A 3,629-nucleotide genomic window follows, 5' to 3' on the forward strand; every position below is an offset into this window, starting at 1 on the left:
CCTAGCAGCTAGAACAATGTACTGGGACTTGACTTTAGTTTGTGGTAAAACCATGGACTTCCTTTGTGTTCTTTGATAAGTTTCTTAAATTAAGCTGTTTTGGGTTGCCATCTGTAAAATGGGGTTAGTATCTTCCTTTCTTCCATCTGGGGTGGTGATGATAAAATCTCTTAATGATATAAAGCACTGAGATATTAAGGTGATGAAAGCCATAGAGGTAGCTACCTAGATTAATTTCTGCTTGGTGTGTGGGGGTGGAGATACAGAAATAAAAGAAAACTAATATAAGATCAACGGTGTTACTACTATACCTCTCAAATCTGCTCCCAGATAAAAATACATAGCACTTATGTTTTCAAAGCATTGGATAAATATTAACTAACAAACTTATCCTTATAATGCCCCTTTGATGTATTGTGGATAAGTATTATTACTCCCATTTTACAGATGGGTGACACAGGACATTGGGTACATCTACACTGCAATAAAATAACTAAGGTTGGCCTGTTTTTAGCCCAGTGTAGATATTCAGGTTGGCTTGCCGTTGGGCCTGAGCCTTGTGAGCCTGCTGTGGGTGTCTTATGGCAGAGTAGGCAGGCCCGACGATGGGTTGGGGCAAAGGGGGACAACTGTCCCAGGGCCCAGTGATTCTAAAGGGCCCAGGGCTCTCGACTGCTCCTGCTACTGCCAAGCTCCGGGCCCTCTAAATCACTGACAGAGCCCTGGGTGACACTGAGGAGCTGGGGGGAGGGGGCTGCTGCCAGCCCTGCCCCTCCTGGCCAAGGCCCCACCGAAGCTCCCTCCACCTTGCCCAGGAGCATGGTCACAGTGCTGGCCATTTCATCGTCCTCCTCCTGGGCTGGGACCCCCAGGCGGGTGACAATGGGTGTTTCCTGCCCCGAGTCCAGCACTTGGGGTGGAGAAGGAGCTGCATCGCCTCCCTCCCTCCCCCGGATATGGTGCAGTTCATCATAGTAGGGGCAGGAGCGGGATCCTGCCCTGGAGCATGAGCTTCACTTCCCTCACCCTGGCGTAGACCTGCTGCAGCTCCTTCATCTTGCTCCGGGCCTGCTCCAGGCTCCTGGTGTGGCCCTTTGTGGCCAGGCTCTCAGCCATCCAGCCGTAGATGTCTGCATAGCGGAAATCCTGGAGGTTCTCCTTGTTGCCCCATACCTCCAGGAGGGCCAAGATCTCCGCCCCAGACCAGGATGGTGCATGCCTTTTGCAGCCCCTGTGAGGCCTGTGCATGCTCCCTGAAATGGGCAGTAGGCTCGTGGGGGGGGGGGGGGGGGGCTTGTGGCTGGGACATAGTGCCCATGTGTCAGGCACTGGCAGCTGCGCAGTGTCTGGAAGCTCTCAAGGCCTGCTTCCTTCCACAAGCCCTGTCGCCTGTATCTGCAGCTTTAAGAGCTGTTGGGGAACAGGAACTATAGAGTTGTGATGAGTGTGGATGGAGGGGCCAGCAAGGCACCTGTGTTATTTCCTGGCGGCCTCTTTCTTTCAACAAAACTCCCTGTTCCGAGTCCACACATACCTTTTTCCAAAAAAGCTTTTTGGAAAAAGGCTTATTCCTCTTGGAATGAGGTTTACCACTGTTAGAAAAAGCTGTGCATTATTTTGACTTTCTGTTGAAATAATGCAATTGCAGTGTGGACGCTGGGATTGTTTTTCCGGAATAAGGCTTGAATAGCCCTGTTAGGAGCCTACAATACCAAAACCTATAATCACAATTACAGAATGTAAAAAATGGATTGTTAAAGTACAGGGCTTTCACTTTCCCATGTGGAATGGGAGAAGGAGTAGCGGTTGGGGTGGAGTAATGTGCTTACGGAAACATAAGAAAATAGCTGAAAGAAAAGGGAGTTGCTAAGAAGCAGCAGTAGGATCAATTAGCATGAGCTCAAGCAGCCCCCAATCGGGGACTCATCAGGTCAATAGCCCCATCAGTCAAAGATAATTTCTCAGAGAGCACCCCCTGCGGAAGGGACGTTTTCATGGACCTTCCCAAGTGGCACTTCAGTCACTGAGGCTACGTCTAGACTGGCATGTTTTCCGGAAATGCTTTTAATGGAAAAGTTTTCAGTTAAAAGCATTTTCGGAACAGAGCGTCTAGACTGGCACGGACACTTTTCCGCAAAAGCACTTTTTGCGGAAAAGCGTCTGTGGCCAATCTAGACGCGCTTTTCCACAAAAAAGCCCCGATCGCCATTTTCGTGATCGGGGCTTTTTTGCGCAAAACAAATCTGAGCTATCTACACTGGTCCTTTTGCGCAAAAGGGACTTTTGCCTGAATGGGAGCAGCATAGTATTTCCGCAAAAAGCACTGACTTCTTACAGTAGGAAGTCAGTGCTTTTGCGGAAATTCAAGTGGCCAGTGTAGACAGCTGGTAAGTTTTTTCTGAAAAACGGCTGATTTTCCGGAAAAACTGGCCAGTCTAGACACAGCCTGACAGTTCATCCTTCTAGCACAGATGTAAGGAGAGCAAATTCTCTAGTCAGTGAATTCAGAACCAGAAACGGGGGACTAGTGAAAAGATTTTCCCAAAGCACCCCTAGGTGTTTAGGCTGCTAATGCCCATTGACACTTGTGAAAATAGTCATGCTGGAATTTACTGGGGCTGCATTTTTATTTCCTTTTTACCCACTCCATAGGAGTAAGCCTGAGAGTGTGTACGGGGTAAACATGGAGTAATAACTGAGTAAAAATCTCACTCTTTGGCTGTGCATATCTTCCTGAAATGATGCTTTAATTGAGAGATGTATCCTGCAATTCCTTTAAATCAAAGAGTACATAAACACTGATTTAAAAAGTCATAATAAAATATTGTTTTAAATAACTGCTTATTCATTTAGACTGAAATAAGGGAAAATCAAATTACAGCAATAAAACAGGTTTTTTTCCCCTTATCGGTGTAAAGCTGTATCCATCACCAGTATATATTGTAGCATCATGAGATAAAATAGATTGGTAGTGGGGGAATAATGTGTGCTAGTGGGAATGCACCACTACTACCGGCTAGCCATTGTTAAGTGGTTGTGCTTTGTAGGCATTGTGGTGGTGGAGAGTCTAAAATATGTCCGTATATACAATAATGTATTAGTTAATTACTGTATTAGTAATGCATAGGAATTAATACTAGCCCTGATACATTGAGACCTGCTGATGGAAAGTGCTGTATTTTACAGACAGGGAAAGTGGCTTCAAAGTTGGATCAGGTTGGTGTATACATTGTATAGTCAATTGCTCGACCATGCTTGTGGTTTGTTATGAAATAGACTCAAGAGACCAAATAACCAATTTTAGTCAGGCTTATTCATATGATGCAGGAAAAGGTCATGTACTATACCTGTCTGCAAGAACCCATCCGATGCAGCAATGTTGTATTCATTTGATGCAAAAGTTGTGCTTCCCAAGTCACATTCCCAGCATTTCAGCTGGCATTATTTAAATGATGACTTTAGAAGTTACATCTCACTAAAGCCCAACCCATGAGTTTGTTCCAGTTCCTGAATCTGTTGGTTTCTTCCCCTCCTTTATCTTGTTTTGCATACTATCATTTCAGGTAGTGTTCTGGGAAGGTACTTCCTTAGCCTGTACTGAAGTTCGAGTGACTGTGTATTGATTTTGG

Source organism: Pelodiscus sinensis, chromosome 4, assembly GCF_052426305.1.
Source record: "Pelodiscus sinensis isolate ZL-2025 chromosome 4, ASM5242630v1, whole genome shotgun sequence".
NCBI classification, from domain to species: Eukaryota; Metazoa; Chordata; order Testudines; family Trionychidae; genus Pelodiscus; species Pelodiscus sinensis.